This window comes from Cavia porcellus, unplaced genomic scaffold (assembly GCF_034190915.1).
Source record: "Cavia porcellus strain 051 isolate PalLab524CR breed Dunkin Hartley unplaced genomic scaffold, mCavPor4.1 scaffold_12, whole genome shotgun sequence".
Taxonomy (NCBI): domain Eukaryota; kingdom Metazoa; phylum Chordata; class Mammalia; order Rodentia; family Caviidae; genus Cavia; species Cavia porcellus.
This window is the reverse complement of record NW_026947495.1, coordinates 54116205-54133099: the sequence shown is the minus strand read 5'-3', so window position 1 is coordinate 54133099 and position 16895 is coordinate 54116205. Positions and strand designations below refer to the sequence as shown.

General features: G+C 33.2%; 1 protein-coding gene across 1 annotated transcript in view; it reads right to left on the bottom strand.

The window, feature by feature from the left end:
- The window catches only part of Csrnp3 (cysteine and serine rich nuclear protein 3), a 187684-nt gene that overhangs the window by 158690 nt on the left and 12099 nt on the right, over positions 1-16895 (bottom strand). The window contains exon 2 of the mRNA XM_003478555.4: positions 13793-13964. The gene's annotated coding sequence lies outside the window, so the exon portion shown is untranslated. The remainder of the gene's footprint in view (positions 1-13792; positions 13965-16895) is intronic.

Here is a 16895-nt window from a genome sequence, read left to right as displayed (position 1 = left end):
TGTTGTTTTATTTGCTTGTTTACTTTCTATCATCACTACTAAAGCTAACATTAGGAGGACAGAGACTTTGTCTTTTTGAGTAAATAAACACATATTGCTTGGGACTTTGGGGAAAAAGGGTAATTGTATTCAAGCCTGGTAAAAGTATGCTTCATAAGCTGTCTGAAAAATAGTATGCCAATACCTACTAGGTCAGTACTCTATTTCTAAGGAGTCTGTCACATAAAAGTCAAGCACCTGTATATAAAGACATATATATAAAATGCCTGATGCCTGTTCACAGTAACATGAAAATAAACTGGAAAAAATGAGCATTGACAGCAGAAAAATGGAATATAATGGTCCACTCCTAGAAATATGATTTAGTTATTAAAATAATGGAATAAAGTTAAAAGTAAAAACCTTAAGAATTTTCATAAAGTGATATCCAATGAGAAAAACAGTGCAGAAAAAGCATTATATATATTTATATATTATATTAAAAGTGACTTGTTTTGCAAGATAATTTTATGAGAATAGGTATATATGTTTACATTATATTAAAAATATAAAAACCAGGTTTCAAGAAGACTTGCTCATAAGGTTATAGGTGAATGACAGAGAAGAAGAAACAAAAACTCAAGAGAAAAAAAGGCCAACAAGGAAGAAAAGAAAGAAACATTAAGTTCTGTGAAAGAAAGATACCTGTGCATTTGCCTAGAAATGTTTGTGTGCCTATGTGAAAGAGGATTGTTCAGGTCCATCAATTTTAAGGTCGACATGGACACTGGCCTAACAGTTTTTCCAAATAGTAATAAACTTCTAAACATTAACTTGATTGCAGAATTTCTTAATCTAATGAAAAATACACAGAATTGCTGCTAGAATTGATCTGATTCCCAGGAAATGCATAAATTCTTACAGATGGTCCTAGGAGTATAGCTAAATCGAAGACCATGTTAGTCAGTGTATTTTCATGCTTAGCTGCAGAAATAGAGATGAAAATAAAAAAAGAAAAAGCAATGCCCACTGACAGGAATAAAACAGGGAAATCTTGACAGTGTTTCTTAGCCCAGCTTGTAGCTAATTAAGCAGACTATCTGAATTGTTATGATGAACACCTTTTCTGATGGAAAATTCAGTTACTGCCTTGTGTATTACGAATGCCCAAAGAAGGTCTTGGCAGGTTGCTAAAGCATCTCTGAAAATTTTCGTTCTTTTAAAATGCGGAACAAATCTCAGACATCTAATAAGAAAATATACTTATTTTCTCTGCCGCAGCAAGGTGTAAGAATTATCTCAAATAGGCCCCTATATGTAATACCTAGAACTTAGTAAGTACCTAATAAATGTTTACATGCTTGCTTTACACTTCAGATGAACAGAATCAGAGTATATGTAATCATGTAATTAGTTCTACTTCAAATTGGTATACTTGTAACATAATGGAGCCCAATATTAAGAACAAAATGGGAAGAAAAGAGGGATTCAATCTGGATATCATGAGAAAATTTCATTACAGAAATCTATTTAAATGTTATTATAATAATTTACAATAAGGTGAATACTCAAAGAACCCCAAGTGAAATTTTTTAAAGGTATCATTAGAGAAATGCAGGCTAAATGCAGTTTAAGAAACACTAGTGGCATGACAATGTCATAGAAGGAACTTAGCTCTAGAGTAAACAAAAATTAGACTGACATCTTTATCCTATTTCTTAGCTATGACTTTAACATCAATTTCTGTATCTGCCAAATGGACGTTATGAATTTGTATTTTATACTTTGTAGTAAAAAATTAAACATCTAAATACAACACCTGACTCATAGCAGATTCTTAATGTACGATTCAATTTCCTTTGAACAAAAAGAAAAAGGAGATTATGATAGGATATAAATACATTTAAATGCAATTGATATATTTCCACTATTCATTTATAGATGAATTTATTGCATAGCTCTATTTAAAATATTTGCTTTAAATTTTTTTCATGATTAGGATCAAAATGAATTACTGTTAGGGGACTCACTGGTATTGGTGATCTCATATATTTTCCTTTGTCTCCTACTTTTTGTCTTGTAATGCATTGACATCTCCTTCCTCGCTGTCATAGAATGGGGAAATGAATTAGATATAGCCAATCAAAGGGCTCTATCCCTTGGCAAAGTGATTGCTGTAGTGAATGAGTCATGTTACCATAAGTCATGCTACCACTTATGGGTTATGACTTATAACCATAAGTCAGGGTCCACTCCAGAAAACGTAATCTATGCCAGGTAGTCAAATGGAAGAAACTTCATAAAGGGAGCTAGTTACAAAGTTATGAAGCAGCTGAGATGCCAAATAAAACAGAAATAGGAAAAAAACTCAGTGTGGTTAGCAACAGTAAGAAGAAGCTCCACCCCTTAGACTATAGGCCTAAACCAGAAGGCATAAAGAATACCAGTTGCTGTCTGGTGGCAGCCAGACCTCTAGGGTAATTGCTACTTATGGGTTGTAATCACAATAACACGACCAGGGAGCACAGAGTGGCCTATGGAGGAAATGTAGTTCATATAACACATCTGAGTGAGCAACAACATTCTGGTGTACACTTTCCCCCCGACTTTCACTGTCCCACCCAGTGCCTCCTGGAGAGCTACTAGGTATAGAATTTAGAAGACCCATTTCACATAAGAGCAGAGACTATATCTGAACACAGGTGAACATACTGCTGACAAACTAGGCTAGTTCTCAAAGTCTGAACCATTGGAGCAAGAATGGAGGCTAAGCCACACTGATTTCAAGAATATATATATATATTCTGAGATACCCATAATTCCATATGCAGTAGGAGCACTGCTGCAGGCTGAGTAGTATGTAAATGAGGTCCTCCCAGAGTGAAAAGAAAATCAAGTCCCAATGGACAGGGGGAGTACTGAGGTTGCTATTTGTGACCCAAATGTGTTTTCATGATGTGAACTCACTTCTGTCAGTCACAATGACATGAGCAGAGTTACTTCTTTTTGTCTCAATTGTATTATACAGGATTTTTCTCACTTGCAATAAAAAGTGTCAACTAGTATAATCATGATCATCAATGTTCAACTTTTTAAGGTTTTGCCAGGACAAAAGTTAAGTATTACCACTAAAAGAAATGAAATTAAAGAATAGATTAGTTATATATTACCAGTAAAAGAAATTAAATGAATGTGTTCATATTGGCTGGTCTTGGCTGTTATAGGACTCAGTGAGTTCCTTTCTCTTTTTTGTCTTAACTAGGAACTTAAATTAAAAAAAAAAAAAAAAACAGTCCAGAAAGGTAGTATCTCCCAGTCTTTTAAGACAGAAGAGTCATTTGTTTTCATGTCTGGTGAACATACTACAAAAAGAAGGCAGATCAATGCCATATGGAGACTATCAAATAAAAAATTCACCACAAACAGAAAAATATCAAAATAAAAACTCACTACCAAAAGAGAAGTGGATCTAAAGTTATTCTGCAGCTATAGAATGTAAAATACTAAAGGGAATGGTGTTGTCCTCATTCTATCTCAACACACGAAGACCTTTTTAGAAAACAAAGCAGATGATTTGTCATTTAATCCATCAGCAACAAAAGGAAAGGAGGTCCAATCAGCCACTTTAGCTCCCTATCCATTTGCTCTGAACGCCAATGTTTCTATCACATTTCCCTCACGTCAAGAGTTGCCTTTACTGTTCCACTTAAGTCTAAAGTAAAAATCAAGAATTTTGCTTTGTAGGATAAAAATCCATAGAAATATAAAGTTGGTTAGCAGTTTTTGTTTGCTCATTTGGGGTACCTAAAATTGAAAATCAGACCTTATCAGTAATTTTTTTTTGTTTGAAGAATAAGCTATCATCCTCAAATTGTTCAAAAACCCCTCTCCACTGAAAGACATATTCTCTCCAGGTCTCTTTCAGGACATAGAAGTTAATTTTTCTACAATCTACGTGATGAAATTAGATAAAATTATATTTTAGCATAATTTTATGAGTCTGAAGTTTTCAATTAGAATATAAATTCTTTGGGCCAAGACACTTTCTTGTCTGTCTGTGATACATCTTTAAGGTAGTCTTAAAAGAAATAACAGCTTTATTGAACTAGAACTTGCATGTTTTATAATTTACAAACTTAAAGTGTATAATTCAGTAGGTTTTAATATATTATCAAAATTGCACAACCATGATTACAAACAAATATTTATCACTTTTATCATCCCAAAGTAAAACACTCTAACCACTAGCTATCATCTCCTAATCTGTCCCTGCTACATCTAGACAACCACTGAACCATTCTTTATCACTGTAAATTTTCCTATTCAGGTAAATTTAAATAGAATGTGCTCTGCAAAGTCAACTCTCACACCACATTGGTGAAACTAGGTACTGATAGGAGCAAATAGCTCTTTTTTCTCTCCTTTTTATTTTTTTTCTATATTATTTATCTGCTAGTTCATACTTTACTTATATATTAACTTTTTCACTGAAGAGAAACCATGTAATGTTCAAGGTTGTGTGGCTGATTGATTTACTTAAGATTACGGTTTCAAGGTGCACCCACTGTCCTACAAATACCTCAAGTTCACCTATTTATGAGAAAGTACTACTCCAACACACATAGAGATACCACATTTTGTCCATCCATTCATCTAGGATGTTTCCAAGATTTAACTATTACATGTTGTGCTGCTGTAAAGATGGGTATACATTATATTTTTAGTTTTTTGAGGCATCTCCATGCTGATTTTCACAGTGGTTGTATCAGTTTACAGTCCCATCCACAATGAAAACTGGTTGCTTTCTCTTTGCAGCTTCACCAGCATTTGTTATTGGTTGATTTCTTGATAGCTGGTGTACCATAATAATTTTCTTATGAACAGAATCTAAACTCATGTGTGATTATTTTACATCCTTTCAATCACCAGAAGTAGTAAAGACAAAGACATGAATTTTAGCATTTAAAAATCTAATTTTAATGGCAATCAGCACAGAAGAGTGAAACTTGATCAGAATCTCAATCTCTTTTTCAGTGGTATTTTTACTTTATTCTAATTAATATTAATATAGATGAGAGCTAAATGGCCATTTTTATTTAATGCAGGAAGCTTTCTTTCATCTGTCACATGGCCTAAAAGTAGAATATTTATTTTCATCTTCTTGAGGTGTTCATAGCATATACAATACCATGCTGCACTGGTTAGAGGTGTGGGCTCTGGAGTTTGAGCTGGTGTTAAATTCCAACTTCATCACTTTTAAGTTGTGTGAACTTATTATCCTTTTGGTTTCTAAGTTTCCCCATCTGTAACTTCAGAATAATCCCCAACATCATCATCTCTATTCACCTTTTTTGTTTTTGTTAACTTTTTCTCATTGTTGAGACAAAATAACTGATGCACAAAATTAAAATTTTGGGGAAGAGAATGTTTATTTAGCTCACAGTTCGAATTCAGCTGGCTCCAAGGCAGGGTGGCATTGCTGAGGGGCAACTACTCATGGTGGCCACAAACAGCAAGAGCAAAAAGGGCAAAAGAGGGGAAAACACACCTTTTTCCCTCCCTTATATTGCATGCCAGCTCTGCCCCTGGGCAAGTGCAGCACTCACACTGCCAATCCCAACAGAGACAACAAAACAGTCCCAAAAGCTAGATTCTGCCACCTCCATGACTGCATGAGGCTTGGGGGGGGGGGGGCATGTAGGCACAAACCATAGCAGTTATTTTTTCAGGATTATTTATAATAATACTTTAAAGACATTCAAAAGTTCAACTGCAAAGCATTATTCTCAGTGTTTCTTGAACTATTTCTCCTTTGTCATTGTGTATGTATGAATTAGATTTTGAACTATATTTTGCAATGCATTTTAAAGCAACATTTTAAAGGTTCCATAATGCATATATATAGCTGTCTGAAATTAGATTTTTATGTAAGAGTAAATAAATTACTCTGTAATAAAATAGTGTCAAAGATGACAACAGTTTTATATTAGAAAAATATTTTCAGTTCATCAACATTAATAGATTATAATAGGATTATTCAAAATGTACAGCTAAGAATTAGATATTGCTTTGTATTCATTATTAATTAAAAAACTCTTAGTGAAAGGATACTTTATTAATGTAGGAGAAAATACATTGTGTGCCAAATTAAAAAGGAATCATTTGAACCACTTTTATTTTTTAAAAAATAGCAAGCTCAACCCAGTGGTGTATACCTGTACTCCCAGCACTCCAGAAGGCTGAGGATCTAGAAGAAGGATCAAGTTCCTGCCCAGTCTAGGCAATTAAGCAATTTAACAAGATTCTGCCTCAAAATTAAAAAGACAAAGTTAAAACTAAAAATGGTCTAGGGGTATAGCTCAGGGTGAGGGTCCTGGGTTTAATCCCCCATACTAAACTTAGAAAAAAAGTAAAGAGGTCTAATATTTCTGGAATGGAAAGACAGTATTTTTAAAATGTTAATATGGCATATGGCCAAAATTAATCTTTAGATTTAATGTAGTTCCAATAACATAAGAATGGGTTTCTCCCATAATTAAAAAATATTTCAAAATTTAAATAACAATCATGTGAGAATAATTTATGGAATCTTTAAAGAGCAGGGTGGAGTACTGTGCTTCTGGTCATAGTGATGGGTTAGAAAAAACTAGTAACTCCTGTGTGAGATACATTACAGAGCCATAATAAGATAGTGTTGGCTGAGAGAAATTGTCCAGATCATGAAATAGAAAGAAAACATACATTGTATAAGAATTTAGTATAGGACAGAATTACAAATAAACTAAAAATGCTGTATTATACAAAAATGATCTTAGAAAAACTGGAAAATTTTCTTTCAGTTTGTGGAATAGTCCAACATAATTTTCAAACAGACTAAACATTTAAGCATATATACCATGCAGTTGATATTATTTGTGTGCAGTTAATTTGCAAATAGAAGACTTCTGCATAAGCATTAACTAATAGCTAAATCTGTGATATATTTGACTATATAAATATGTTTGTATGGCAAACATAAAGTGAATAGCCAAATGACTAAATAGTAAAGATGCTGTGCTTATATTCAGCAACTAACCTTTAATATGATAAAGCAAGGAAAAAGAAAATCACCATAATAAAAAAATCTAATTAGGTAATTTATGAAAACATATATACACATACTAAAGACAACTAAATAATATGTAAATAACTAAATAATATATAAATAATTAGCTGCCTCATATTCAGATGAATTCTAGCTAATATCAATGGAATATCATCATATTAGTCAATGTATTTGTATGTGTGTTTATATAAGTCCTGTATATATATATATAAACTTATGTATGTACAAAACATACAGAGAGACAGAGAGACATGGAAACAGGGAAATACAGAAAAAAGTACCAACTGAGTTTTATCAAAGCATGTAGGGAACAGATACTCTAATGTTAGAAGTGACCATATAAATTATTAAATTTTTATAACTGGAATTAAAACAAAACACTTTGAATAAAATATCAACCGCTGGGTATTTTTTCTATGATTTATCTATAAGCAGTAATCATATTGGTAAAAAAAGTTCTAGAAAGCAAAGTCTTATTAGGCTAAACTAAACGATAATACAGAAAAATTGTGTAGAAAATAAAATCACCTATGATTCCACCATGTAGATAAAAGTTTCTTTAAAGATTTATTCTATTTCCATAGAAAATAGGTTTTTCTGTCTTGCTTCTTGATCTTATTATATTCATAAATGATATATGCAACATCATAAACTTCATGAAACAAATACAATTTTATAAACTCATTTAGTAATGTGAATACATTTTAGTATCAGTATATACAATTACTCAGTTGTTTTCATCAGTCTTATGGCCACTCATTTTCTGTGTTTTCCAGAGATTATTTAATCAACTGCATGGTAACAGATTTTATACACTTTTTCACCTTAAAATATTGCAAAAATCATCCTTAAGGCTTAAAATATTTTACGTAGATTTTAAAATAAATAATGTATGTTTTATTTATGTTTTGTAAAGAAAGAATTCTTGAAACATGTATATCTAAAAATGTAAGTGAATCTGAAATTTACACTGCTTCCTTTAAGCCAAAATGGAAATTGCCATAGAAACAGCAAATGACAAAAAGTCAGATCTGACATAGCATTTTAAAAAAGAACAATATTTTTAGGGAATTCATAAAGTAGGACTAACTTTACTGTAAACATTAATCATGTTTAAATTTTATTGTCATTATTTTTTCCAAGCCAAAATCGTTAAATATAGACTTACTCTTTGACAGTAAAACTTAGACTGTATATGTTTTCAAAAACATAGAAGCTGTAAGCATTAATAAATCTCAAGATGAAATATAGGCACTGCATTAAAACTATTTTATTGATTTATATTATAATATGTATATTTTCATCTTTCTGCATTTCTAAAGTTATCACCCACTTTTGGCATAAAAATATAATAATTTATGCATTTAAGGTTGTTACATGGCACAATTAATAGGACCCACTATTGAATGTGTCCCACCATAGAAATATCCAGTTTAACCACCATAGTAGGACCCGCTACAGAAATAGCCAGTACTTTTAGTTGACTGTCTAGTAATCCTTTACCAACTTTCACAGTGTTTTTGGAAATTGTTTTCAGTGCCTGGTGGTTTCTTTTTTTGGAGGGGGCTGAATGGTGTTTATTAAGGTATCCACAAGCATTTTAAAGTGATTTAATGATAAATATATAAATCATCTCCAAAAATTGTATTGAAATTCCTAGAATTGTAAAGTGTATACAACAACCTTTGTTATCATTTCATTGTTACAATTCTGAGATAAGTGAAAAGCAAATGCAACAAACCAAGATTCTATTTCAATTATAACTCACTGCATATATTTTCCTGCCTGAAATAGATATTTTTAAAAGAAAATGTCTAAGTTTTTATGTGTTGGTATTTGTTTTAAAAAGCAAACATTTATCTTCTATTTCATTTATCACACTTCTCTTTCTTCACATTTAAAAATTACACTCATAACATTCGATCAACTCTCAGTGGAATTCAGCAAATCTGAGACTTACGCCAGATCATTGTAACTGAGCATGTAAAACATATGGTACACTAATTCTGAAGCCCTGAAATATTCTGTTTATTCTCAAACTCCTCACACAAAAGAAGGAAATATATTTTTAACACATAAACATGTACTTCAAAGAGTGAAAAGGTTGAATATTGTAGCCTATTCCAAAATCACAACTGGCTTTTGATTTTTAAACACAATCAGATTTAATCCTTTTCCACATTTACACGCATACAAATATACTTCTCCCTAGCTGTCAAAAAGCATCAGAAAATCTGCACAATGTATGTCAAAGTCTTTTGAGAAACACAAGGACATTTGCTTCAAGCACTGATTTCATTGTCATCATCATCCCAGACAACAAGGATAAAACTAGTCAGCCTCTGATATTCAGAATAAGCCAGAGTATTGTGGTACTGTGAAGATGCTCAGTAGAATTTTAATCTTCTAAGTTCTTTGGATCCATTTTTCTTGCAGTTGGGCAATCACTTATTTATCACCTGTGACATTTTCGGAAGGACCCCAAAGGAAGGATGTTATTCTTTTTAAAGATCTTTATAAAGGGAAAATAAGATTTATTTGTAAATAAATCATATTGTCACATGAAAATATTTTGATAGCTAGTGTGATGATAGTATCTTTAATATTTAATAGAAATTTTAAATTCTTAAGCTTTTAATGAAGTATAGCTACAGTATTAATTCCACCTAGAAGTATCACAAGTAAACAATAGTTTTGGGAAATTTGGAGATTTTCTACAATACATTTTAGATCACATGCTAATCAAGCCTTATCCTTCAAATGAGATGAGAGACAATACCATTAACACCATAGAACTAACCTTTGATGCTGTTTTTCATGATAGCGACCTGAGAATTAAGACCACAATTGCGTTTTTTTCTATATTTTATTGTTATAGACACATAAAATTTCATTTTAAATTCAGTTCAATTGTGCTTTTACGTTCAGAGCCAAATTTAAATTTTTTCAGGGCTCTAAACAAATAAACACAAAAGCCACCTCTGTGCCTAGCCAGCAAAATGGAATATAATTACTCCACTCAATCAGAAGCTGCGACTAAGTGAGTCCAATTGAAATGCATGGTAAGTAGGTTTCTGAAGTCTTGAATTATTGAACAAGTAATGCAAAGCCCTGCAGTTCAAGAGACAGAAAGATGTTATTATCGTTTTTTTTTTCAGGAGGTCCAAGATGCACATTCACCCCTCTGGCAAAAGTTAAATGTACAAAGGTGTTTACTTTGAAAGTAAACGAAACAACGCTTCATTTGTTAGCTGTTAAAGATTCATTCTGCATATTTCATCTCACCCATTTTTTACTATAACATTTCCACATTATCACAAGCAGCATTATGTCACCAAGACTAACCAATTTCATTCATGTAAATGTAAAACAACATGTTTGCTGTGAGATATTTCCATCAATGTCAGTGACATACAAGGAAATGTTCAACAGTCTGCCCTGTCACTTACTCATAAAAAGGAAAATGAAATGTTCTTTCACACTGAAATATAATTCCCTGTCAACTATTACATTTAGCTCACTGAGTTTGTCTATAAACCCATCACTGACACTGCAGCCAGGACATGCTAACATTTTCACCAGAAACAACTGGGAAAAAAAAAAAAATCCCACAAAGCCAACAAAAGATAAGATACCAAAAAAATAGGTTCATTCCATTGCATTTGGCACAAAAGATACAAGCACATGTTTTTTGTTTTGTTTTGCTTTTGAGAGGGTAGAGACCTTCTACCATATTTGTTAGTCCAGCACACAATTAGACCATCAGCAGTAGCCTGGTTAAAAAAAAAGGGATCTACTTTAAAGTTCTTTGTCACTAACTCCTATTTTGATTCTTATCAAATCTCCCTGGGCCTTAGTTCCCATATCTGCAAAAGAAGGGAGTCAACCTAGATATATTCAATGGCCCTGCTAGTTTTAACATTCTTTGAATTAAAAACAATACATTACTATTGTTTTTGGTTTACTCTGTTATATATAAAGCAGGGGTTTCCTTCATTTACCCAACTTTACAAAATAATGTATTACTAATCAATATGAATTAACCTTGTTAGTTTTTTGTACAGGTAAGCTAAGAGGAATCCACAGCATGAGAAAGTCTTTTCTATGTCCCAGTTTCCACCTCTTCCTATTCCTCACCACTGATTATTCCCAATCTCAGGTCCGATGACACATTCAGTTACAAGTTGCTCCACAATGTAGGCCTCCTTTCTTTTACAGAGGAGCATTAGCAAATGTTTCCCTTAAAACTCTTTGAGATTCACAAAAAAAAGCAAATTAAAGAATACTGCTAGAAAAAATATCATCACACTTTGTAATTGCCTAAGATTTCTCCTCTAAATATACTAGATATGCATCTTCTCTATAGACTATAGCAATTACAGTGAAACAAAATACTTATGATCACATATCAAAATAGTTATTTAAAAGTAACAACCCTCTTCACTGGAACTTTTACTCTTTTATAGAATTGTTTAGGTGCTCAGAACAACCGCCTGACCTGTAATCTTTCTAACCCTCCTAATGCACCAAAACATCACTTGCATCTGGAAAGCATCTTGAGTCACAACTGTTAAGACCTGATGGTGTTTAAATGAACATTATAGGCACTTTGTGAACTCACAAGCTATAGAAATCAATAGATGTCTTGCACAGAGAAGTTCTGAAATTGATTTTTCTAGGAGAGAGTCAATTTGTAACTGTTGGAGAGGCAGAGACACCAAGAAGGTTGAAAGCATTCTGGAGATTTGGTCGGAAAAAAAGTACATCACAAAGGTATGGAAAATACTGTCCTCTAGTACTGGATGAGGTGGTAACTGAAAGAAATAGGGTCTGAGATTGATGATGTTTGGTCAAGAGTGGTTAAAAGGAAAAACAATTGAGAAATGCTAGCCAGCTCTTGATGGGCTTACAAGACCTCCCCGGTACCGATAAAAAGGAAAAAGACAAAAAAAAAAAAAAAAAAAAACAGAGAGAGAGAGAGAAAACACACCAATGTATACATAATGGGAATTATTCGAGTGCTCCTGAGAATCCTAAACTTAAATGCATACTGTTCACTTTTTAAAGTTAACAATACCCAGTGGATTCATTTTTCCAGATTTTAAAAACCATCTGAAATTAATCTACTTGCTCAGAAAAAATTTCTAAAACATCATGAAATGTTCTTTACTCTTCTAAGCAGTATGACACAGTGAGAGATACAAAAGACAGCATTGATGCCCATCACTTTCACATACACACATACACACACACACACACACACACACACACACACACACACGGCTAGAGTCACTTAGAAAAGGGTGTGGAAAGGCTATAATCAAATCTCAAATGAAACGTATCTTCCCTGAAATCCACTGTTGGGCAACAATTTCATGTAACTGAAGAATCTTATTTTTAAAGTAACTATTGGTTTCTTCTTTTCCTTAAGTTTTTCTTTACCTTATCCTCAATTTTTTAGACATTCTATAAGTTCATTTAAAAATTTCTAAGATCCTCAACAAAATAAACAATTCTAAGGTTAAAATTTCTTACAAATTACAATTAAAATTTCTTATTTTGAATTTTGAATTTTTGTAATAGTGACAAAGAATCACTCAAAGGCCATTTTGCATACTTGAGGAAGAAGAAAGGAAGGATAAAAATTGAATTTTAAGGGGAACAGAGTTACATTGTACAAACTTTAGTATGAATTTTAAAATAGTATTTTGTTCAATTTAAAATCCCCAATTGAAAAATTGTCCTTGAAAAATTTCAGGTGAAAACTAAAATGACTGTGAAAATAATGTCTCTCAAATTATATTCCTTTGTGTGGATTAATTTTCTACCTAACTTATGGAATACAACTATAAAGGGACGTTTCTCCCATCATGTCATTAGAGGTGGAGGGAGTTGTGAAATTTTATGCATTTTATTTATTTTGTATTACACATTAACTTCTAAAATTTATTTTGAGGTCAATATTCCTTTAATGATCAGGGTAAAATTCTAAGTTATAGGAAAAGATTCATCTGTTTCAAATCTTACATATACGTCTTTTACAAGGAATGCAATTCACAGTTATAAATTAGAGCATATCATACTAAACTAAATGAATTGGTTCATATGAATTACTTAGGAAACCCATGTGAAGAAAGCTACCGTTGCTGAAGTGCACAAACCTGGACTTGAATCTGAGTTTTACATGTGTTCAAACAACAATGAAATTTCAGCAACATTCTTTTAAAAACAAAAATTATTTTCTGAGAAATGGTTAGTGGCAGAATGGCAGAGTGTTAGTCTGGTATGTGTATGGCTCTAAATTCAAGCTCCAGAAAGGTACCAAAAAAATCATTTTCACATTTAGGAAGTAAATGCTTTGTGCTCAGCACTGCAAATATTCCACAGTTTATTGACCAACAGGAGATGCTTGAAAGGACTGTATTGATTATATTTCCAAAAAGAACCTACTTCAGAAAGCTGAAGATGCAAGTTAAATTATTTTCAGCTGCTCTCTCCTTACTTTTTTATTGGTCTCTACTTGGCCCCCTATGTAATCATACCACAAATATGAACAAAAGTATATGGCTCCGGTCTAAGTAACTAAAAAGACATATGCAAATGTGACATGAGAGGAGCTATAAACTAGTAGATAAAGCTAACGTACCCAATAGTCAACAATACAGTATAATTTAGAGCACAACCCAAAACACAATTTCAGATACTCACTGGTAAAATGATTAGATGAGGACAGACAGACACTATCAACATGCTCAGCACTCTCACAGCTAAAAACTTCATCATCTGATGCCTGCACGGAAGGGCAGGTGGAGGAGCCATCGACTTCTTCAAACTTTCTGTTTTAGGATTCTGCTCATGACTGCAGTGCTGTCACATGGACCTGTAACAGGAAACAGAGCAATGGAGCATTGAAATAGTTGACCACTGACTGCATAGTCAAGGTCTTAAAGTCTTTCTAAGGTCAATAATTTTCTGAAACACACCAACCACACCATGATATCTCTGTAGAAACTATTCTCCCTGTCATGTCAGAAAGCAAAGAAACCAATCTCATCCCGCCTTATGCTAATTTTCATTTTCATCTGGCAACGGTGTCTTTTAAAACAAAAAATCAAAATTAAGGATGTGGCATAATGTGTATAAGGAAATATAGTTCAGTGTTTTCAAATATCAAAATAGGAGTTACACACATTTATTTGATCTGTCTGGTAAATCATGTACTGTCACTGACAGGGACAGAGTTCAGAACAAAATAGATCACTTGCTTGCATACTGTCGTACCCAGAGCATACTGATTAGGTTTGTCTATCTTGCTGGGGATTTTTTTTTTCTCAGATACAAAGGCATCTACTTTCCTGGGGCTCGTTGTCCATCAAAAATCAAATTGGCTGCTAGGAAAGGCTCTACCTGCAGAATTTAGATGCCTTATCATGCTTCCAGTCAATTCAGCAGAGCTATAGGGAATACTCCAGTCCTATGCCAAGAAGGTTGGCTGAATAGGTTTTATACATGGTAAGCCAAAGTCCCCAAATCTTTTGCTGGATAAAACGTTAATTTAAGCCTCTTCATTCCCTGCATCAGTAAGATCAGTAAAAGTCAGTCACATGTAGCCTGATGCAGCTTTTAGAAATTTTTATTAGTGTCAAACAAGATGCATCATTGAACTCTGAGGGTAAAAATTTCTTTAGAGCTCTACAGAAACAGCGTATGATATCAGGGATTACAAAAACAAATTCTCACAGAAACCTCGTTGAGTAAATAAGGTATAAAATCATGAGGTCTTCTTTGTCTTCTTTTTTGTCTATTATTTGTGAAAGGTATCAATAATACTTTTAAATTATGTTATAATTTAAAATGGCTTATATAATAAAAATGGCTATGTAATATATAATATTTATATAATAATATATAATATATAATATAATATTTATATAATAAAATGGCTATAATATAAATGGCTTCATAATCAAGGAAATAGCACATAGTACTATCGGGGGGTAGTACATAGTGTGAACTGTGGTGCATGAGAAAATGTCTATCTGGGACAAAGATTGCAGTGTCTACACATGTCATTTTAGTTCCCTTTCCATTTAAATCCCCTCTAAATTGGACAATGCCTTGTATGTATTCAGAGCTGTCCTTTATAGCATTTAAGTTTCACATCCCTCATCCTTGTTTGCTTTATTAAATTTCTTTCAAATTTAAAGCTGTGATTTTGCATTATGTTATAATTTAAATTCCAACTGGTTTTCCAGGATAGATAAAAATGGTTTATGTCTGTGACTTGGGGGGATTTAACAGAGTAAAGACATCAAAGCATTCTCTTTCCCATCAACTCAACACACCACCTGAAATGACTTTCATACGAGGTGCATCAACTAGGGGAACCAATTTATTTCACAATCAAACAAAAAACCAAAACCACCTGTATACCATACGCTGCCAAGGAGAGAGAACAATTTAAGCCAACAAACACCAACATGCCAGTTCTAGTCATGCCTTTTCAGTAAGAAGGACCAAGTCTAAGTAGAGTAATCTTTTGGGTAGAGTTGAGACTGGCACATTATCTCTGCACCTGACATATTTTCCCTTACTTTTGGTGACTGTACTTCCTCAAGGTACTTCTGTTCTAGGTCTTTCTGCTGACTGGCTTCCTCTATTTCTGCATTTATTGCTTCTCCCGTCCCCAGCTAGCACACACCCATCTGCCTTTACCTGCGAGTACTCTACCAGCCTCAATCCTGAGCACCGTGACTTGTTTTTCTCGTTTACTTTCCCGGGCATTCTCTGTTTTCTCACGGGTCACTTATGCCATCCTACAGAAGAGGGATTTTTGACTGCCTGTTTAATGAGGACTTTCATTATTTATTCAATAAATATCTACTGACCTTGTTTCATATTCTTTTGACTATATTAGATGCTGGAGAATGCTATAAAAGCAATATACTAAACAATGCTCACTTACTAGAATTTATCAGAGGAGGTGTAGACAAACAATAAAAACTTATAAAAAGTTAAATGTGTACTATGTCACATGGACATAAGTGCTATGGAGTTAAATGATGTGGTGAGTATAGGGCTGCCATATAGGAAAAAAAATTATTTAATTGGTTGGCTAATGTCACTGCGAGGTAGACTTGGAAAAGATGGTGGGGCCAGCAGAGTGGAATTCTGCAGAAACAGTGGTCTGAGACAAAGGAATGCTATGTGCCAAGGCCTTGAGAGGGGCACAGCAGTTGACAAGAACAGAGAGGTGCCCAGGGTTAGTTCGGGTAGCACCCTTGAAGACTTTGGCCCCTTCTCTGCAAGATATTTACCTCTGGCTCAAAGTTTTAAAGGATTTTTTTAAAGGATTACTCTTTATCTTCTTATTTCATAGAAAAACATAGACTTTGTAGTTAAGGGAAAGTACCTTTGATGAAAAAAGAAGAAGGTCTAGAACTAAGAAATTACCTAAAGAGGACTTCGTGACTCAAATCAGTAGCTAAAGTGAGAAAGCCTTACCTGTAGAAGTCAATGGTTCCCTTCAGGGCAGGGAAGACTTTGAAAGACGTTAGAAGGTGATACGATCCAAGTGCTTCCTAATGCAGTTTGATTACTTTTTATTTTTTCCTAGGATCATCTCTGGTCTCTATATTTACCAACTATTTGATATGATAAAGATACCTAGCTTGCTAGATTTCCAGCAGGACTAGATTTGTTAATCTTGTAGATCTTTCTGATACTGTTTTGACAAATAAAATTGGTGGCAAAAAAGTAAGTTTTCCTTTATCACACTAAAATAATATTTAATTTGATAACAAAAAAGGCA